Here is a 23,025-nt window from a genome sequence, read left to right as displayed (position 1 = left end):
ACGAAACACAAAAGACAAGCAGGAATAATTATGTAAGTTAGATCATGTCTGGTTGGACTAGATAAGTTAGGATACATCAGTTTGGAAATGTAAGATTAAGTTAGGTAAAGCAAGTTTGGTTAGGTTAGGATAGGTAAGATAAGTTACGTAAGTTAGGTTAAGCAGGATAAGTTAGGTTAAGTTAGGTAAGTTAGGTTAGGTAAGGTAGGTTAGGATAGGATAGGATAGGTAAGTTAAGTTAAGCAGGATAAGTTAGGTTAAGTTAGGTAAGTTAGGTTAGGTAAGGTAAGGTAAGTTAGATTAAACAGGTTAAGTTAGGATAGGTTAGGAAAGTTAGGATAGGTTAGGTAAGTTAGGTTAGGTTTGTTAGGTTAGGTTGTGCAAGTTAAGTTAGGATAGGTATGTTAGGTTAGGTAAATTAGGCTAAGTTAGGTAAGGTTATGATATTTTAGGCTAAGTTAGGTTAGGTTGGGAAAGTTAGGTTAGGTAAGATAGGTTAGGTAAGTTAGGTTAAGCAGGTTAAGTAAGGTAAATGTAGGTAAGTTAGGTTAAGCAGGATAAGTTAGGTTAGGTTAGGAAAAGTTAGGATAGGTAAAGTTAGGTAAGATAGGTAAGGTAAGGTAAGTTATGTTAGGATAGGTAAAGTTAGGTTTAGGAACGTTACATTAACTAAGTAACATTGGGTGGAGAGGATAGGTTGCGTAGGTTTAAGGAGTATAGTTCAGAGAACAGTTTTAGGGTAAAGTGACTAAGAAAATATATTTTAACAGAAGTGCAGGTTTTGGTATGAAAAGCTGAACTAGTTACATTTTGGAGAGAACTTTTATGCCTGAAGATGTCTTAAAGAATAACATAATGGAAGAAGGAGAGTTTCTTTGATGAACGAAGGTGTCTTAGCGAACAACTTTTTGGAGAACGAAGATGAATTAGAGATCACTTTGATGACTCTGAGAATAACTTTGATCAACGAAGATGGATTGGAAAGTTTCTCTAATGAACGAAGGTGACTTAGAGATTAACTTTTATGATTTAGAGAACATCTTTGATGTCTTAGAGAACAACATTGATGACTTAGAGAACAACTTTGATGAACAAAGATGTCTTAGAAAGCTTCTCTGATGAACGAAAAGATACGTAGAGAATAACTTTGATGACTGTATTTAACTTTTTTGATGGCTCTGAGGACAGTTTTGTTGAACGAGGATGTCTCAGAAGGCTTCTTTGAATAACGAAGGTGACTCTGGGAATAACTTTTGATGACTCTGAGAATGACTTTGTTGTCTTAGAGAATAACTTTGAGGACTTAGAGAATGTCTTTGATGAACGGAAGGTTACTTAGAGAATAACATATCATGACTGAGAATAACTTTTGATAGCTCTTAGAATAACTTTGATGTCTTAGAGAATAACTTTAGATGTCTCTGAGAATAACTTTTATGAACGAAGATGTCTGAGATTAACTTTGATAACTCAGAATAACTTTTGTGGACATGAGAATATCTTTGGATAACTCTGAGATTAACTTTGATGTCTTTGAAACAACTTTGATGAACGAGAGTGAGTTAGAGATTACCTTTGTTAACTCTGAGATCAACTTTGATGAACAAAGATGTTTTGAAAAGTTCCTCTGAGAATACCTTTGATAACTCTAAGATTAACTTTGATGACTTTGAGAACAAGTTTGATGACTGAGAATAATTTTTAACGTCTTTTGGAACAACTTTGATGACTCTGAGAATAGCTTTGGGTAGCTCTGAGAATAACTTTTTGTTGTCTTGGAATAACTTTTGATTGTTCTGAGAATAACTTTAGATATCTCTGAGAATAAGTTTGATGAACGAAGATATCTTACTGAGCAACTTTTATGTTTCGAAGAATAACTTTGATATCTCGAAGAGTGCCTTTGGTGTGTTTGAGAGTGTCTTTGATGCCTCGAGAGGTGTCTTTGATGTCTTAAAGGATGCCTTTGATGTCTCAAAGGATGTCTTTGAGTGCAACTTTGGTGTTTTTGAGTAAGTCCTTGATGTATTGAAGAGTGTCTTTGATTTCTCGAAGATTAACTTTGGTGTCACGGAGAGCACCTTTGACTATTTTTCTTACATAACGACATATAATTTTTACGAAAGTGCTGAAAAAGTTACATTTGACTATTTTAGCGAAGTGAAAGGTTACTTTAGTTAAGAACAGTGTTGGAAAGAGGCTACACATGACTATTTTTCAGATGAGAGAAGTGACATTTCAGTTAAGAAATGACAGGGAAACATGATGAAGTAACTATTTTTTAGTTGACTGATGAGTACTTTTAGTTAAGCAAAAAAGACAAAATATGACGAGGGAGACTATTTTTGTGCTCCCCAAAGTATAATGTCAGTTAAGATCAGCGATGAAAGATGTCTTTGGTTATTTTTTCTTACTTGACAAAAACATAATTTTAGTTAGGAACAATGATGAATATGACTTTTTCTGTTGATTGATGGATAATTTTAGTTATGAAATGACAATGAAACATGAAGAACACGGTTATTTTCTGATGACTAGGGAATAAGTTTAGTTAAGAAATGATGAAAGTTATTATTTTTTAGTTGATTGACGATGGATAAAGTTAGTTATGAACAGTGTTGGAAAGATTCCTTTGACTATTTTTTGGTTGATTGGATAATAAGTTTAGTTGAGAAATGACGAAAGTGACTATGTTTTAGTTGATTGGCGAAAGATTTTTAGTTAAGAAGTTACAAGAAAGGTTTGTCTTTGTAAATTTGGAACTGAATAAAGTGTAGATTTGTTTAAGAACAGGGTTGGTAGAACTATTAAGTTGACTACGAAAATTACTTTGACATAGTTTTGCAAATAAAAACTGGGTGACTAAAATTGTTGAGGGAACTGTATTGCAGTATAATATTATTTGACAAAGAACTAGTTAGCGAATGGAAGAAACAAATTGGTTTAAAGAAACAAAGAACATAAAAAATTGAGGTTAAGTAGGGGAATGAGCACCGTGAACATACGGTGAACACAGAAAACATGTAAGAAAAAGTTGATGAATAGAGTGAACATGCAGGGAATATGAACTTACAGAGAATATGAAGACATGATAAGGAACATAGGGAATACAAATAATGAACACTGAACATGTGAAGAACAAGCTAAGAACATTGAGAACATGAATACTGAGTATAAAAGTTATACAGAGAACATGTAAGGGACTGTAATGAACGTGGGGGAAAAATGGTAGAAAACAAAAAATTGAGAAAACCAGGTGAAAAAATTTGAACTGAGCATGCTGTTAACATTTGTAGAACATGGAGTGAACACAGATAACATGGAAAAAATGTGAAGAACACAGCTGAATATAGAGAAAATAAGCAAATACAGTATGATTATTGAAGGTTTGGATACGTTGGGTATGAGAAGGTAAGGGAGGGAAAGAGTAAGGTGATTACTCTGATAAAGAGTTAGGCTGGAGAGGGACTTGATCGGATATATTTATGTTCGATGATCTAAGACAGAGGAAATGGAGCTTGGCTAATGTCCTGATTAATTTTACTAGGTTAGAAGTAAGGTGATCTTAAATCTCAGGTGATTTAGTTGGATAATAAAGAACTTGTACAAAATGAGATAAGCGGGGAACAAGAGTTGAAACTCGGTAACTGAACTGGCTTTTATTTACTATGTCTGAAAATGTAGTTGGGTGTTTAAATCTCAGGGGGATTTGGACTGATAGTAATGAATTTACAGAAGTGAACTTGGACAGAGGACAAGAGCTAGAGTTTTATAATTGTTTACATCATATTTACTATGTCTGAAATACAGAGGATAAAAATTTCAGGGAAATTGATGGGTTATTTACAAAGATACGAGAGAGAACTAAGGTGGGGACGAGAGCTGGAGCTCGATAACTGTTTTGATCTTATTTACGGTGTCTGAAATACAGAGGGTAAAAATTTCAGGGGAATTGATAGGATATTAACAAAGACTTGAGGGGGAAGTAGGGTGGGGGACGAGAGCTGGAGCTCAGTAACTGACTTGATCTTATTTACTACGACAGAAATATGACTGTTTAAAATTTCAGGGGGATTGGACTGCTAGTAGCGAAAATGTGGTCTCTGTCAAATATGGGTCTTCAACTGGACTCTGATTAATTTCGATCATGAACTGGACTCTGAATATTTTGGCACAAAGTGGACTCTGGCGAATTTTCGGTATAAACTGGACTCTGATGAATTTTGTTCTCAAAGTGGACTCTGTTCATTTTGGGTAAAAACTGGACTCTGATGAATTTCTGTCATTAATTGGACTCTGATTATTTTTGGGTATAAAATGGACTCTGTCAAATTTCCACAGATTACAGGACTCTGACGAATTTTGCTAGAAAACTGGACTCTGACGAATTTCTGTTGATAAATGAACTCTGATCATTTTTCGGTAAAAACTGGACTCTGATGAATTTTGCTCACAAAGTGGACTCTGTCAAATTTTCGGTATAAAACTTGACTCTAATGAAAAATTGATCTGAAAAGGGACTCTGACGAAATTTGCTAGATAACTGAACTCTGACGAATTTCTGTTGATAATTGGACTCTGTTAATTTTTCCGGGTAAACTTGACTCTGATTATTTCAGGCATAAACTGGACTGAATATTTTGGGAACAAAGTGAACTCAGATGAATTTTCCGTATAAAACTTGACTCTAATGAAAATTGATCTGAAAATGGACTGACGAAATTTGCTCACAAAGCGGACACTAAATAATTTAGGTCAACAACTAGACTCTGAAGAATTTTGGTCTTTACAGGTGAAACAACCGTAAATTGTTGTAAAACACGATATTTTCTAAAAATTTTCTTTAAAGATTTTCCTACTTATTTTCATCATAGAACTTTTAACAAACCTCTAAAAATCTCAGAAATTATGCTCCTCATAAGAATTTCTTACTTCCAAATCTGCGACTGCCCAAATTCACCTGAAAAACCCCAAAGCCATAAACGGGAATTTCTAAAATTTACCTGAAAACCCTGTGCCACAAACAGGAATTTCCGATGTTGAAAACAGGCAAAATATGTCCGTAGATTTTACCTGGAAATGCTGTGACACAAACACGATATTTTCTAAAATATTTCTATAAGATTTTCCTACTTATTTTCCTCATAAGAACGCTTAACAAACCTCTAAAATCTCAGAAATTAAGCTCCTCATAAGAATTCCTTACTTCCAAATCTGTGACTAGCCAAATTCACCTGAAACCCCCTAAGATCCACAGGGGAATTTCTAAATTCACCTGAAACCCCAAAGACTCACAGGGGAATTTCTCCCAAAAACGAAAATTCCCCTGTGAGTCTTACTCCCTACTACTCTTTGGTGGTGGTAGTGGACCCCATACCCATCTTGTTGATGGTAGCGGACTCCCATACTCATCCTGTGGGCAGTAGGGGACCCCATACCCATCCTGCAGGCGGTAATGGACCCCATTCACATCCTGTGTGGTAGTGGACCCCATACCTATCCTATTGGTATTTATTGGGCCCAGATCCATCCTCCAAGTGGTATGGACCCCTTACCCACTTAACAGGTAGTATTGGCCTCTATACCCATCCTTCATGCTACCCAGGCTACCAGGGGGTCCTGGTAGCCTGGTAATTAGCGCGCTGGACTCGTAATTCTGTGGCCCGGGTTCGATTACCGCACCAGGCAGAAACAAATGTGCAAAGTTTCTCTCACCCTGAAGGCCCCTGTTACCTAGAAGTAAATAGGTACCTGGGAATTAGTCAGCTGTCACGGGCTGCTTCCTGGTGTGTGTGTGTGTGTGTGGTGGAAAAAAAGGAGTTAGTAAACAGTTGATTGACAGTTGAGAGGCAGACCGAAAGAGCAATGCTCAACCCCTCAAACACAACAACTAGGTGAATACAGTTTGTAGTAGATACTATACCATCCTGTTTGCAGTAGTTTACCCCATAGACATTCCAACGTAATATCGTTTTCTGTTGACGTTCCTACAATACATTCTTTAAAGATTTTTAAAGTACAAACTTGTGTACATAATGTTGATTGGTGAAGCACTATTATTCTATGTAATAATTTTTAGGGCTTATTATAATTTACTAAGAAACCCTAATATTTCTCAAAACAAAACTACGAACCTTCAATAAAATGTAGCTGATCTGTAATATTTTTAAGAGCATGGACAACAGAAGGTAAATTTCACAACCCATGTGGGATTTGAAAACTACTATTTTCATTATAATTGAACCAATCACGACTATTCTGCTGTCTATTGCGATGGATGGGTACTGTGAGACATAAATTGGTACGTGAGGAAGAGTTTGGAGCCTTGGAAAAAATGTAACTGGGAATATACCACATATGTACTAATTCATATTCAACATATGGACTTTAAGCATTAAGTCATATTTGTGCTGTCTTGTGCGAGAGCGGGTTGCACTAGTAGCACTGTACTATGCCTTCCTTTCATATCTGAATTCAAAACTTTTACCAATACCTTTCGTTCTCTTGACTTAAAGCTCGCGTTTCGACAAACTAACACACTTTGTAGCAATCTAGTTCACACTGCTCCTCCTGCTTCTAATGCTGCTTGTGTTTACTCTATTTCCTGTTCGTCATGTCCTCTCCAATACTTTGGCGAAACTGGCCGTACACTGAATGACAGATTTATAGAACACACGAGAAGTGTTAAGTCTGCAGACACTAACAATGCTCTCTTCTGTCATGTGAGGGATTGCAGTCATCCTATTGATTGGTCTTCCTCCAAAATAATCTTTCCTGCCTTTCCTGTTGAATCAGCTCTAATACACAATGTACCCAACATGAACTTGAGTCCTGGCTTTGTTGCTGTGGACTCTTCCCTTTCACAGTCTATACTCAAATTCTCTTATCTTTCTAATAAACGTGACTTAACATAAGCTTACCCTTACCATTTTTCTTTCTCTTTCCTTTTCTTTCTCTCTTCTCTCTTTTTTATGGTCATTGTTTTCTCTTACATTCCCTTACTATCCTCTTCTTATTCCTATTACTATCTCCTCATTCGGTGCTTATAATAGGAGCTGCCTCGTATGGGCCAATAGGCCCTCTGCAGTTCTTATTCCTACTACTATACCCCTCTACTACACCTTACTTTAATTCTCACCTCTCTCTTGCCTATTTATTGCCTGCGTCTACTTCCTCATCAACGATCTGGTCACCATTTGGTCCGGGAGACATCTCCCGTCACGCAGGGTGCAGTCGCACCTCCACAGACCTCCAGTATCATCTATTGATACTGTTGATGGCTCAAAAGGGCCACCACTTACGAGCTATTCATGCCTGTGCCACCTTTTGGGTGGCTTCATCTTCATCTTAACACATTCACAAGGGAGACATCTCCCGTCATGCAGGGTGCATTCGCACCTCCACAGATCTCCAGAATCAGCTCCTGATACTGGTAATGGCTTAAAATGTCCACCACTTACGGGCTATTTATGCCCGTGCCACCTTTTGGGTTGCTTCATCTTCATCTTAACACATTCATAAGGGAGACATCTCCCGTCATGCAGGGTGCATTCGCACCTCCACAGATCTCCAGTAACAGCTCTTGATACTGGTAATGGCTTACAAGGGCCACCACTTACGGGCTATTCATGCCCGTGCCACCTTTTGGGTGGCTTAATCTTCATCAATCATCAATCGTAGAAACGACACCACACCACCACCACCATTTGGTCACCACTTGGTCCGGGAGACATCTCCCGTCACGCAGGGTGCAGTTGCGCCTCCACAGATCTCCAGTATCATCTTTTGATACTGGTAATGGCTCGAAAGGGCCACCACTTACGGGCTATTTATGCCCGTGCCACCTCTTGGGTGGCTTAATCTTCATCAATCAATCAATTCCTCATCAATTACGGGCTATTCATGCCCGTGCCACCTCTTGGGTGGCTTAATCTTTATCATCATCATTCCTCATCAAGACCATCTGGTCACCACTTGGTCCGGGAGACATCTCCCGTCACGCAGGGTGCAGTTGCGCCTCCACAGATCTCCAGTATCATCTCTTGATACTGGTAATGGCTCAAAAGGGCCACCACTTATGGGCTATTCATGCCCGTGCCACCTTTTGGGTGGCTTAATCTTCATCAATCAATCAATTCCTCATCATTACACATCTACTGGACCAGCTTCCAGAAATACAAATCCTAAACAAGAATGAACCTACCCACATCCAAGGAGGCAGATTAGACCTAACCTTCGTTTCAGCCTCCCTAAGAGATGCAGCAACATGGTCAGTTGAGCCCACACTCACAAGCGACCACTATGGGGTCCAAATTGATTTTCAGTTAGACCTACCCACCCCACCTCCGCCTCCATCTGAAGCCTGGAACTTTGCTTTAGCAAACTGGGACCGATTTCAAAACCTCATTTCAGAGTGGCAAAGAAACTATGATCTTCCCGAAGACATTAATCAGGCAGAACAAGAATTTGTCAAAGCGATTCAAAGTGCAGCCAACCACTCAATCCACCTGAAAAAACAGTCCATCGGACACCATAAAGATCATTGGTACTATTGCGAACGTGTCAAAGAACTCAACCATAGACTCAATAGAACAAGAAAGCTATACAAAAAGCAGCCAAGTGACCGCAACAGGATCTTACTTTGTGAGGTCAAGGAACATGTGCATCGAGAGACCAGACAAATAAAAGAACAAAAGTGGCTGGAATGGTGTTCACACCTGAATGAACACACCTCTCTCGGAGAGATGTGGCAGCAAATTCACCAAGCCAAAGGGAATAAAACACCTAAAGCTCCACACCCCAAGGATCCTCAACAGGAAGCCGAAGTACTGGCAACCAGGTTTGCAGAGAGAGCAGCCAGCAATCAACTTCCACCAGATGTATTCCCAGCAAACACAAATCATCTACACAACGTTCGCCTATCTCTTCCCATAGGTGTGGGAATGATTTGCATTGAGAATGGTGCAGGAGAGCCTTTGAGAAACTTTTACTAAAAAAATCCAAACACAAAGGTTTAATTATAAATTGTTTTTCTACAATTATTTTCTTCCAAATGTAAAACAAATAGTTTTTACATGTTTAAATATAAAATTTATGGTGTTTTTTTGTAAAATTCAATAATAAATTGTGAATGATATATATTGGCTGAGTGAAACCTTTAAAATCCATTTAGTTATAATATGAACAGAAAAAAGTAGTTTTCCAAATTTTCTAAAAATCGCTCTTTTTAACACAATTTGACTCCTTATGCATTCCACTAAACACTATATCATGTTTAAATATATAATTTATGTATTATTCCCTAAAATAATTTATATAAATTATATAAGTTGCTGGAAAGTGGTGTTAAAGAATCTGAAAACTTTTTGTTGTGTTATAATTGGAATGTTCTTATTAACTATGTCTCAAGTTCACAGTTTATCAAACAAGAATATTAACATTCGTCAACTCTTAAAATCTTATATGTTATCTTGCTGGTGCAAAATGGGTGAATCTTTAGGAACAGCTATAGTATCTATATATCTATATATCACAAATGGTGTTTTCCCTAACTCAAACAATGTAGGGTTTATTATTCTACACATATTTCTAATGACTCTTAGATGTTTACATTCTCTGAAGTATAATTGTGAAGGCTGTGTCCATCACTCTCAACACAGATTCTTAAACTCCTCTCTGCAGGTTCAACTATATAATTAGTTTCCATTTTGAATCTCCATGGACATTTGTATCCAAAATGAAACCAATGTGGTTTAATTCAGCGCCTTCAGCCAGCACATTTGCTCATGTGCATCGTCACTGAACCCCACAATTCATTTAGCTAAGCAAGTTACAACCTTGATGAGCTAGTTACAAAATTCAATATAAGTCATCACATCAACAATGGGTTCGAGATCGACCTCAAGTACAGGTTCTAAATTAAGCAACTGACATATGTGGAGAGCTAGTATCAAAATTTATGTTTGTCCTGCACACCGCCCCCCATCCAGTGGGCAGCGGTGGATAGGTTACAATCACTTAGTTGTTATCTACAGTTAGCAAACTGGGGATATTTGGCTAAAATTTCTGGTAGCAGATCATTTTGAATGAAATATTGACACATCGCTGGAACATTGGTTATAGAATTGTCTCTAAATTCATGTATCTTTTCGCACTCCATCACATAGTGACGGAGGGTGTGCGAATAATTTTATTGACACAGTTTACATTTGGTCAGGTCTACATCAGCAGATAATGAGAATTCCCAGAGATACTTGTAACCGAGTCTAAGCCGAGCAGTAGTAACATCTAGAAGTCTGCTGATTTTATTGGATGATCCATAGATGTGTGGCTCCTCTTGTATGATAGTATGATGATAGATGGAATTACTAGTTCCAGTTTCTAGGCAGGCGATGAGTACTCACAATAACCTTAATTAAGCGTCAAAACAAAAATGTGTATACTCTTTTTACTCTCCTGACCTTAGTTCTCGAGCTATGTATTTCATTTTGGTACCAACGTGTTCGCAATAACATTCTCTAGACGAACATCAGTAAAACGGTCACCAAAAGTTATATGAACACCAGCACCCAATAAATACCTACGTAGATGACTCGCCGTAAGTGCCCAGGAGCAACAAAATGTTTTTATATATATATTATATATTAGTATATTTTGGTAGCAGTCTTTCCTGTAGACATATATTATTAAATATGACCAAAAAAGTAAGATTAATAATTCTAACACGAATTTTCTCAATCTTTCTTATGCTTCTTTTCACTGTTGATGGTAATTGGAAAACCACTCTCCAAAATTCATTTTTATTTCTAGTCTCACGCTACACTTGAATGCGTTTCGTAATAACTTATTATATTTTCAAAGACTTTTAGTTTACACACACAACTATTACCTGTAAACAGAGTTCTTACTTATGCTATGATTTAAACAGCTTTCATTTTTCATTTTATACCTGCATTTCGGGTGAGGTGATATGTTACAACAGCTTTGGATGAGGCGAACAAAACTTTCAGCACAGGATAGAACACGAAACAATGGGTATTGAAGGTAAGAATGGAAGTAATTGCAGAGGGCCTATTGGCCCATATTTCTTGATGCTTCTATATTGGAGCGGAGTCTTGAAGTGGGTAGAATATAGTTTTGTTTATCACAACTATATTCTACCCGCTTCAAGACTTAAGGTCCATATTTCCACAGTGAGACCTTCCCTGCTTCTCCTCCTGAAAGCACTAACACTGAGTCAGTGCCTTTCAACTCGGAAATCCTTAATGATCTTCATACCTATTTGCAGGACAGTAATAGTGCTCCTCTCATCAGAATCTTCAAGGAGCATCAGAAGTTGTTCAGCGATGATCCACAGGAGTGTAATGTGGTTCAGCACGACATCCAGCTACTCCCTGACACCCGGCCGATTCGTCAACCTTTCTACAGAATCAGCCCGAGCAAAAAGGAAGTTATGCGTGCTGAGATACAGTACCTCCTGGAACATAAGCTGGCCACCCCTTGTGAGTCCCCTTGGGCCTCACCCTGCATCTTGGTGCCGAAACCGCAAGGTAAAGTGAGGTTGTGTACCGACTACCGGAAATTGAATCTTGTGACTATCAAGGATGCTTATCCATTACCTAGAATAGATGACATCCTTGACGCCATTGGTAATGCTTGGTATCTATCAAAGTTAGACTTACTCAAGGGATACTACCAAGTATGTTTGACAGAGCGAGCTAAGGAAATATCTGCCTTTACCACTCCCTTTGGCCTTTACTGGGTGGCGCCGTCCGGACCCCCCCCCCCCTTGCACTCGTGACGTCATACTTGCCAGGGGCGTTTCTCATTGGCTCCCTGTGCCATGTCACTGTTCTTTACCAATCTGGTGCCACTGACGTCACAACGTCTTGGCGGGAAAACGTAGTGTCCGGCGCCATCTTGGCGTCCTATAGGGCCTAAACCACTGGCCAAAACACTCTTCTTTTGCGAATTTCTCGCCAATGCAAGAACACTTCATGCTCCCACATATGTCAAATTGTTCTCCGGAATGTAGAGAACGTTCGGGTAAAGTGGATATGACTCTTACAGCTGGCGTGGGAGAAATATATGGGGGAAACACCGTCACAATACATACATACATACATACATACATACATACATACATACATACATACATACATACATACATACATACATACATACATACATACATACATACATACATGCATACATACATAAACGTCCAGTCAGCATATAGCTATTTCGGGACAAAATCCAAAATCGTTTATATTGGTGAGACGCCGCTGTGATGAGGAGTTTAAATATCACAGGAACTGTAGGTTAACGCGTAACATAAGTGAGGTTAGATGAGGCATCTACAAGTATCAGCTGGAGGCTGGGGGAGTGTTGTGGAGGCTGGTATTATGCCCAGATGTTGGAGGGTGGGTTTGATCCTCCCTTCCCCCCACGTTCACCGCAGAAGGTCTAAAGTTACCTGCCACTCTCCCTTTCCAAAGGTTACCGCCACCCCCCCCCCCCCCAAATCACACACACACACATCAGATTCTTAACTTACAATATTTATGATTTACCGGTTTATGTTACGACACTGACTCTCAATTTCACAATATGTATAAACTTGAAACTTTAAATATGTCAATCTGTTTCATAAAATGATAACTGTGTTACCTATCTTGTGGGTGGTAGTGGACCCTATACTCATCCTGAGGGTGGTAGTGGACCCTATACCCATCCTGTAGGTGGTACTGGACCCCATACCCATCTTGTGAATGGTAGTGAACCCCATACCCATCTTGTGGATGGTAGTGGACCCCATACACATCCTGTAGGTGGTACTGGACCCCATACCCATCTTGTGAATGGTAGTGGACCTCATACCCATCTTGTCGGTGGTGGTGGTGGACCCCATACTCATCCTGTAGGTGGTACTGGACCCCATACCGCATCCTGTGCTTGGTAGTAGACCCTATACCTATTCTGTGGGTTGTAGTGGACCCCATACCCATCCTGTGGGTGGTAGTAGACTCCATACCCATCTTGTGGGTGGTAGTTGACCCCCATACCCATCTTGCAGGAGGAAGTGGACCCCATACCCATCCTGTGGGTGCTAGTAGACCCCATACCCATCTTGTAGGCGGTAATGGACCCCATACCTATCTTGTGGATGGTAGTGGACCCCATAACCATCTGGTAGGCGGTAGTGGACCCCCATACCTATCTTGTGGGCCGTAGTGGACCTCATACCTATCGTGTGCGTGATAGTGGACCCCATACCCATCTTGTAGGTGGTAGATGACCCCATACCAATCCTGTGGGTGGTAGTGGACCCGATACCCATCCTGTGTATGGTAGTGGACCCCATACCCTTCTTGTGGGTGCTAGAGGACCCCATCCCCAACTTGTTGGTGGTAGTGAACCCCATACTCATCCTGTGGGCGATAGTGGACCCCATACCCATCCTGTGGGTGGTAGTGGACCCTATACCCATCCTGTGGGTGGTAGTAGACCCCATACCCATCTTGTAGGTGGTATTGAACCCCACACCCATCCTGTGGGGTGGTATTGGACCGGATGTCTCTCCTGTGTGTGGTAGTGGACCCCATACCCATCTTGTAGGCAATAGTGGACCCCATACCCATCTTGTGGGCGGCAGTGGACCCCTCTACCCACCTTGTGGGCGGTAGTGAACCCCATACCTATCTTGTGCGTGATAGTGGACCCCATACTCATCTTGTGGGTGGTAGTTGACCCCATACCAATCTTGTGGGTGGTAGTGGACCCCTGACCCATACTATGGGAGTTAGTGGACCCCATGCCCATCATGTCGGTGGTAGTGGACCCCATACCCATCTTGTGGGTGGTTAGTGGACCCCATACCTATCTTGTGGGTGGACGTGGACCCCATACCCATCTTGTGGGGGGTAGTGGTCTCCATACCCATCTTGTGGGTGGTACTGGACCCCATGCCTATCTTGTGGTTGGTAGTGGACCCCATACCCATCTTGTGGATGGTAGTGGACCCCATACCCATCTTGACGGTGGTAGTGGGCCCCATACCCATCTTGTGGGTGGGTAGTGGACCCCATACCTATCTTGTGGGTGGACGTGGACCCCATACCCATCTTGTGGGGGGTAGTGGTCTCCATACCCATCTTGTGGGTGGTACTGGACCCCATACCTATGTTGTGGGTGGTAGTGCACCCCATACCCATCTTGTGGGTGGTAGTGGAACCCATACCCATCTTGTGTGTGGTAATGAACCCCATACCCATCTTGAGGATGGTTGTGGACCCATACCCATCTTGTCGGTGGTTGTGGACCCCATACTCATCCTGTGGGTGGTTGTGGACAACATACCTATCCTGTGGTTGGTAGTGGACCCCATACCCATCTTGTGGATGGTAGTGGACCCCATACCCATCATGACGGTGGTAGTGGACCCCATACACATCCTGTGGGTGGTACTGGACCCCATTCCCTATCCTGTGGTTAGTAGTGGACACTATACCCATCCTGTGGGTGGTAGCTGTGGACCCCATACCCATCCTGTGGGTGGTGGTGGACCCCATTCCCATCTTGTGGGTGGTAGTGGACCCCATACCCATCTTGTAGGTGGTACTGGACCCCATACCCATCCTGTGGGTGGTAGTGGACCCCATACCCATCCTGTGTGTTATAGTGGACCCCATACCCATCTTGTGGATGGTAGCGGACCCCATACCCATCCTGTGGGTGGTAGTAGACTCCATACCCATCTTGTGGGTGGTAGTTGACCCCCATACCCATCTTGCAGGTGGAAGTGGACCCCATATCCATCCTGTGGGTGCTAGTAGACCCCATACCCATCTTGTAGGCGGTAATGGACCCCATACCTATCTTGTGGATAGTAGTGGACCCCATAACCATCTGGTAGGCGGTAGTGGACCCCCATACCTATCTTGTGGGCCGTAGTGGACCTCATACCTATCGTGTGCGTGATAGTGGACCCCATACCCATCTTGTAGGTGGTAGATGACCCCATACCAATCCTGTGGCTGGTAGTGGACCCGATACCCATCCTGTGTATGGTAGTGGACCCCATACCCTTCTTGTGGGTGCTTGAGGACCCCATCCCCAACTTGTTGGTGGTAGTGAACCCCATACTCATCCTGTGGGCGATAGTGGACCCCATACCCATCCTGTGGGTGGTAGTGGACCCTATACCCATCCTGTGGGTGGTAGTAGACCCAATACCCATCTTGTAGGTGGTATTGAACCCCACACCCATCCTGTGGGGTGGTATTGGACCGGATGTCTCTCCTGTGTGTGGTAGTGGACCCCATACCCATCTTGTAGGCAATAGTGGACCCCATACCCATCTTGTGGGCGGTAGTGGACCCCTCTACCCACCTTGTGGGCGGTAGTGAACCCCATACCTATCTTGTGCGTGATAGTGGACCCCATACTCATCTTGTGGGTGGTAGTTGACCCCATACCAAACTTGTGGGTGGTAGTGGACCCCTGACCCATACTATGGGAGTTAGTGGACCCCATGCCCATCATGTCGGTGGTAGTGGACCCCATACCCATCTTGTGGGTGGACGTGGACCCCATACCCATCTTGTGGGGGGTTGTGGTCTCCATACCCATCTTGTGGGTGGTACTGGACCCCATACCTATCTTGTGGTTGGTAGTGGACCCCATACCCATCTTGTGGATGGTAGTGGACCCCATACCCATCTTGACGGTGGTAGTGGGCCCCATACCCATCTTGTGGGTGGGTAGTGGACCCCATACCTATCTTGTGGGTGGACGTGGACCCCATACCCATCTTGTGGGGGGTAGTGGTCTCCATACCCATCTTGTGGGTGGTACTGGACCCCATACCTATCTTGTGGGTGGTAGTGCACCCCATACCCATCTTGTGGGTGGTAGTGGAACCCATACCCATCTTGTGGGTGGTAGTGAACCCCATACCCATCTTGAGGATGGTTGTGGACCCATACCCATCTTGTCGGTGGTAGTGGACCCCATACTCATCCTGTGGGTGGTTGTGGACAACATACCTATCCTGTGGTTGGTAGTGGACCCCATACCCATCTTGTGGATGGTAGTGGACCCCATACCCATCTTGACGGTGGTAGTGGACCCCATACACATCCTGTGGGTGGTACTGGACCCCATTCCCTATCCTGTGGTTAGTAGTGGACACTATACCCATCCTGTGGGTGGTAGTGGACCCCATACCCATCCTGTGGGTGGTGGTGGACCCCATTCCCATCTTGTGGGTGGTAGTGGACCCCATACCCATCTTGTAGGTGGTACTGGACCCCATACCCATCCTGTGGGTGGTAGTGGACCCCCCATACCCATCCTGTGTGTTATAGTGGACCCCATACCCATCTTGTGGATGGTAGCGGACCCCATACCCATCCTGTGGGTGGTAGTAGACTCCATACCCATCTTGTGGGTGGTAGATGACCCCCATACCCATCTTGCAGGTGGAAGTGGACCCCATATCCATCCTGTGGGTGCTAGTCGACCCCATACCCATCTTGTAGGCGGTAATGGACCCCATACCTATCTTGTGGATAGTAGTGGACCCCATAACCATCTGGTAGGCGGTAGTGGACCCCCATACCTATCTTGTGGGCCGTAGTGGACCTCATACCTATCGTGTGCGTGATAGTGGTCCCCATACCCATCTTGTAGGTGGTAGATGACCCCATACCAATCCTGTGGGTGGTAGTGGACCCGATACCCATCCTGTGTATGGTAGTGGAACCCATACACTTCTTGTGGGTGCTAGAGGACCCCATCCCCAACTTGTTGGTGGTAGTGAACCCCATACTCATCCTGTGGGCGATAGTGGACCCCATACCCATCCTGTGGGTGGTAGTGGACCCTATACCCATCCTGTGGGTGGTAGTAGACCCCATACCCATCTTGTAGGTGGTATTGAACCCCACACCCATCCTGTGGGGTGGTATTGGACCGGATGTCTCTCCTGTGTGTGGTAGTGGACCCCATACCCATCTTGTTGGCAATAGTGGACCCCATACCCATCTTGTGGGCGGTAGTGGACCCCTCTACCCACCTTGTGGGCGGTAGTGAACCCCATACCTATCTTGTAAGTGATAGTGGACCCCATACTCATCTTGTGGGTGGTAGTTGACCCCATACCAATCTTGTGGGTGGTAGTGGACCCCTGACCCATACTATGGGAGTTAGTGGACCCCATGCCCATCATGTCGGTGGTAGTGGACCCCATACCCATCTTGTGGGTGGGTAGTGGACCCCATACCTATCTTGTGGGTGGACGTGGACCCCATACCCATCTTGTGGTTGGTAGTGGGCCCCATATCCATCTTGTGGGTGGGTAGTGGACCCCATACCTATCTTGTGGGTGGACGTGGACCCCATACCCATCTTGTGGGGGGTAGTGGTCTCCATACCCATCTTGTGGGTGGTACTGGACCCCATACCTATCTTGTGGTTGGTAGTGGACCCCATACCCATCTTGTGGATGGTAGTGGACCCCATACCCATCTTGACGGTGGTAGTGGGCCCCATACCCATCTTGTGGGTGGGTAGTGGACCCCATACCTATCTTGTGGGTGGACGTGGACCCCATACCCATCTTGTGGATGGTAGTGGACCCCATACCCATCTTGACGGTGGTAGTGGACCCCATACACATCCTGTGGGTGGTACTGGACCCCATTCCCTATCCTGTGGTTAGTAGTGGACACTATACCCATCTTGTGGGTGGTAGTGGACTCCATACCCATCCTGTGGGTGGTGGTGGACCCCATTCCCATCTTGTGGGTGGTAGTGGACCCCATACCCATCTTGTAGGTGGTACTGGACCCCATACCCATCCTGTGGGTGGTAGTGGACCCCATACCCATCCTGTGTGTTATAGTGGACCCCATACCCATCTTGTGGATGGTAGCGGACCCCATACCCATCCTGTGGGTGGTAGTAGACTCCATACCCATCTTGTGGGTGGTAGTTGACCCCCATACCCATCTTGCAGGTGGAAGTGGACCCCATATCCATCCTGTGGGTGCTAGTAGACCCCATACCCATCTTGTAGGCGGTAATGGACCCCATACCTATCTTGTGGATAGTAGTGGACCCCATAACCATCTGGTAGGCGGTAGTGGACCCCCATACCTATCTTGTGGGCCGTAGTGGACCTCATACCTATCGTGTGCGTGATAGTGGACCCCATACCCATCTTGTAGGTGGTAGATGACCCCATACCAATCCTGTGGGTGGTAGTGGACCCGATACCCATCCTGTGTATGGTAGTGGACCCCATACCCTTCTTGTGGGTGCTAGAGGACCCCATCCCCAACTTGTTGGTGGTAGTGAACCCCATACTCATCCTGTGGGCGATAGTGGACCCCATACCCATCCTGTGGGTGGTAGTGGACCCTATACCCATCCTGTGGGTGGTAGTAGACCCCATACCCATCTTGTAGGTGGTATTGAACCCCACACCCATCCTGTGGGGTGGTATTGGGCCGGATGTCTCTCCTGTGTGTGGTAGTGGACCCCATACCCAGCAAACACAAATCATCTACACAACGTTCGCCTATCTCTTCCCATAGGTGTGGGAATGATTTGCATTGAGAATGGTGCAGGAGAGCCTTTGAGAAACTTTTACTCAAAAAATCCAAACACAAAGGTTTAATTATAAATAGTTTTTCTACAATTATTTTCTTCCAAATGTAAAACAAATAGTTTTTACATGTTTAAATATAAAATTTATGGTGTTTTTTTGTAAAATTCATTAATAAATTGTGAATGATATATATTGGCTGAGTGAAACCTTTAAAATCCATTTAGTTATAATATGAACAGAAAAAAGTAGTTTTCCAAATTTTCTAAAAATCGCTCTTTTTAACACAATTTGACTCCTTATGCATTCCACTAAACACTAATATCATGTTTAAATATATCATTTATGTATTATTCCCTAAGATAATTTATATAAATTATAAAAGTTGCTGGAAAGTGGTGAGAAAGAATCTGAACACGTTTTGTTGTCTTATATTGGCGTGTTCTTATTAACTAGAGTGAGTAAGAGTGAGCGAGAGTGGGTAAGAGTGAGTAAGAGTGACTGAAGGTGAGTGAGAGTGCCAGAGAGTGTGTAAGTGTGAGTAAGAGTGAGTATAAGTAAGAGTGACTGAGAGTGAGAGTAAGGGTGACAGAATGAGTAAGAGTGAGAGTAAAGTGATTGAGAGTTAGAGTGAGAGTAAGAGAGATTGAGTTAGTGAGAGTAAGAGTGATTGAGAGTAAGAGTGATTGAGAGTAAGAGTGATTGAGAGTAAGAGTGATTGGGAGTAAGAGTGATTGAGAGTAAGAGTGATTGGGAGTAAGAGTGATTGGGAGTAAGAGTGAGAGTAAGAGTAAGAATGAGAATAAGAGTGATTGAGAGTAAGAGTGATTGGGAGTAAGAGTAAGAATGAGAGTAGGAGTGATTGAGAGTAGGAGTGATTGGGAGTAGGAGTGATTGGGAGTAAGAGTGATTGAGAGTAAGAGTAATTGAGAGTAAGAATATGAGAGTAAGAGTGAGAGAGTGAGTATGAATGGGTAAGGGTGACAGAGTGAGTAAGAGTGACAGAGTAAGAATGACAGAGTAAGAGTGATAGAGAGTAAGAGTGACAGAGAGTAAGAGTGACAGAGAGTAAGAGTGACAGAGAGTAAGAGTGACAGAGAGTAAGAGTGACAGAGAGTAAGAGTGACAGAGTAAGAGTGAGTATGAGAGTGAGTAAGGATGACTGAGAGAAAGAGTGAGTAATAGTGCGTAAGAGTGATTGAGAGTTAGAGTGAGAGTAAGAGTGATTGAGAGTAAGAGTGATTGAGAGTAAAAGTGATTGAGAGTAAGAGTGATTGAGAGTAAGAGTGATTGGGAGTAAGAGTGATTGAGAGTAAGAGTGATTGGGAGTAAGAGTGATTGGGAGTAAGAGTGATTGGGAGTAGGAGTAAGAATGAGAATAAGAGTGATTGAGAGTAAGAGTGAGTAAGAGTAAGAATGAGAGTAAGAGTGATTGAGAGTAAGAGTGATTGAGAGTAAGAGTGATTGGGAGTAAGAGTGATTGAGAGTAAGAGTGATTGGGAGTAAGAGTGATTGGGAGTAGGAGTAAGAATGAGAATAAGAGTGATTGAGAGTAAGAGTGAGTAAGAGTAAGAATGAGAGTAAGAGTGATTGAGAGTAAGAGTGATTGAGAGTAAAAGTGATTGAGAGTAAGAGTGATTGAGAGTAAGAGTGATTGAGAGTAAGAGTGATTGAGAGTAAGAGTGATTGGGAGTAAGAGTGATTGGGAGTAAGAGTAAGAGTGAGAGTAAGAGTAAGAATGAGAATAAGAGTGATTGAGAGTAAGAGTGATTGGGAGTAAGAGTAAGAGTAAGAATGTGAGTAGGAGTGATTGAGAGTAGGAGTGATTGGGAGTAGGAGTGATTGGGAGTAAGAGTGATTGAGAGTAAGAGTAATTGAGAGTAAGAGTATGAGAGTAAGAGTGAGAGAGTGAGTATGAATGGGTAAGGGTGACAGAGTGAGTAAGAATGACAGAGTAAGAGTGACAGAGAGTAAGAGTGACAGAGAGTAAGAGTGACAGAGAGTAAGAGTGAAAGAGTAAGAGTGACAGAGAGTAAGAGTGACAGAGAGTAAGAGTGACAGAGAGTAAGAGTGACAGAGAGTAAGAGTGACAGAGAGTAAGAGTGACAGAGTAAGAGTGACAGAGTAAGAGTGACAGAGAGTAAGAGTGACAGAGAGTAAGAGTGACAGAGAGTAAGAGTGACAGAGAGTAAGAGTGACAGAGTAAGAGTGACAGAGAGTAAGAGTGACAGAGTAAGAGTGACAGAGTAAGAGTGATAGAGAGTAAGAGTGACAGAGAGTAGGAGTGACAGAGACTAAGAGTGACAGAGTAAGAGTGACAGAGTAAGAGTGATAGAGAGTAAGAGTGACAGTGAGTAAGAGTGACAGAGAGTAAGAGTGACAGAGTAAGAGTGACAGAGAGTAAGAGTGACAGAGTGTAAGAGTGACAGAGTAAGAGTGACAGAGTAAGAGTGACAGAGTAAGAGTGACAGAGAGTAAGAGTGACAGAGAGTAAGAGTGACAGAGTAAGAGTGATAGAGAGTAAGAGTGACAGTGAGTAAGAGTGACAGAGAGTAAGAGTGACAGAGTAAGAGTGACAGAGTGTAAGAGTGACAGAGTAAGAGTGACAGAGTAAGAGTGACAGAGAGTAAGAGTGACAGAGAGTAAGAGTGACAGAGAGTAAGAGTGACAGAGTAAGAGAGTGAGAGTGATTATGAGAGAGTTAAGAGTGTGAGGTGTGTGAGTGTAGCAGGCCAGGGAGGCAGGATGTGTGGTCACAGGCGAGGCCTAGGCCTCCTGATCTCTAATGTTGGTTTTTATATATATGTTGGATTTTTTGTCCTGTTTCAAATTATAATTATTTAGCAGGAATGTAATAAGATATTGCACAGTATTAATGTGACAATAATATATGCATTATTTCCTTGATAATCAAACTTGTTGTTCAAAGATAATATACAATCTTTGAAGGAAACATTTTGAGAGCGCGAGCTGGCACCACTGTTCTGGTGGTGAGAGAGACATATGGTTAGTTGTACTCAGACCTTCACTGGTGAAGGGTGTGTCCCAGCTGGCCGCCACCAGCCGCCACCCGCCGCCACCCGCCACCCACCACCAGCCGCCACCCGCCGCCCACCACCAGCCGCCACCCGCCACCACCGACCACCAGCCGCCACCCACCACCAGCCGCCACCCGCCACCCACCACCAGCCGCCACCCGCCGCCACCCACCACCAGCCGCCACCCGCCACCACCCACCACCAGCCGCCACCTGCCACCACCCACCATCGGCCGCCACCCGCCACCACCCACCACCAGCCGCCACCCGCCACCACCCACCACCAGCCACCACCCACCACCAGCCGCCACCCGCCACCACCCACCACCAGCCGCCACCCGCCACCACCCACCACCAGCCGCCACCGCCACTCACCACCCGCCGCCACCCGCCACCACCCACCACCAGCCGCCACCCGCCACCACCCACCACCAGCCGCCACCGCCACTCACCACCCGCCGCCACCCGCCACCACCCACCACCAGCCGCCACCCGCCACCACCCGCCACCAGCCGCCACCCGCCACCACCCGCCACCACCCGCCACCCGCCACCAACCCCGCCGCCGCCCGCCACCGCCCGCCTCCACCCACCACAGCCGCCACCACCCACCACCCGCCGCCACCACCCACCACCACCAGCCGCCGCCGCCACCCACCACCCGCCGCCACCACCCACCACCACCAGCCGCCGCCGCCACCCACCACCCGCCGCCACCACCCACCACCACCACCAGCCGCCGCCGCCACCACCACCACCCACCACCACCGCCGCCACCACCCACCACCACCAGCCGCCGCCGCCACCACCACCCACCACCACCACCGCCGCCACCACCCACCACCGCCAGCCGCCACTACTCATCACAGACGCCGCCACCCGCCACCGCCCGCCACCACCGCCAGACACAGCCGCCACCGCCGCCACTGTCCGCCCGCCGCCGCCACTGTCCGCCCGCCGCCGCCACTGTCCGCCCGCCGCCGCCACTGTCCGCCCGCCGCCACTGTCCACCACCGCCGCCAAAGCCGCCACGGTCCGCCCGCCGCCACTATCCGCCACAGCCGCCACTGTCCGCCCGCCGCCACTGTCCGCCCGCCGCCACTATCCGCCACCACCGCCACTGTCCGCCCGCCGCCACTGTCCGCCCGCCGCCGCCCTGTCCGCCCGCCGCCACTATCCGCCACCGCCGCCACTGTCCGCCCGCCGCCACTGTCCGCCCGCCGCCACTATCCGCCACCGCCGCCACTGTCCGCCCGACGCCACTGTCCGCCCGACGCCACTGTCCGCCACCGCCGCCACTTTCCGCCCGCCGCCACTGTCCGCCCGCTGCCACTATCCGCCACCGCCACCACTGTCCGCCACCGCCACCACTGTCTGCC

This window comes from Procambarus clarkii, chromosome 19 (assembly GCF_040958095.1).
Source record: "Procambarus clarkii isolate CNS0578487 chromosome 19, FALCON_Pclarkii_2.0, whole genome shotgun sequence".
NCBI lineage: Eukaryota > Metazoa > Arthropoda > Malacostraca > Decapoda > Cambaridae > Procambarus > Procambarus clarkii.
This window is presented reverse-complemented; position numbering follows the sequence as displayed.